Source organism: Schistocerca nitens, chromosome 5, assembly GCF_023898315.1.
Source record: "Schistocerca nitens isolate TAMUIC-IGC-003100 chromosome 5, iqSchNite1.1, whole genome shotgun sequence".
Taxonomy (NCBI): Eukaryota; Metazoa; Arthropoda; class Insecta; order Orthoptera; family Acrididae; genus Schistocerca; species Schistocerca nitens.
The window spans coordinates 83,358,211-83,358,611 of record NC_064618.1 but is presented as its reverse complement, the minus strand read 5'-3'; positions in this window follow the sequence as shown (position 1 = coordinate 83,358,611).

Below are 401 nucleotides of genomic sequence, written 5' to 3'. Positions count from 1 at the left end.
AATACTGAATACCTGTATTGCTCAACGTTTTAGTATGTGTGTTTAACTTCTGCTTCTTACAGGAACACATTATGTGTCAGTGTGTTATTGTCTTGAGCTACTCAAGCAGGGAAACTTATAGCTGACACAATAAATAGATAACTTTTTCTGTCACATTCCTTTAAGAAATTTACATTAAAATCACTACAATTCAAGCTGTTGCTTTTTGTGTGGTTTTCTTCAACTGAAGAGAATTAAAGATTGTGTTATATTACATCTTGATTTTTATTTTTTACATAATCTATTTAAAAAAGTCAACAATTTTCAGTTATTAATGAGTCTTGAGCTTCCATCATCAATATGGTGAAATTATTTTTTTGTTTTCAAAACAATGGATTGATTTTAGGAATAAAAATCAAAAA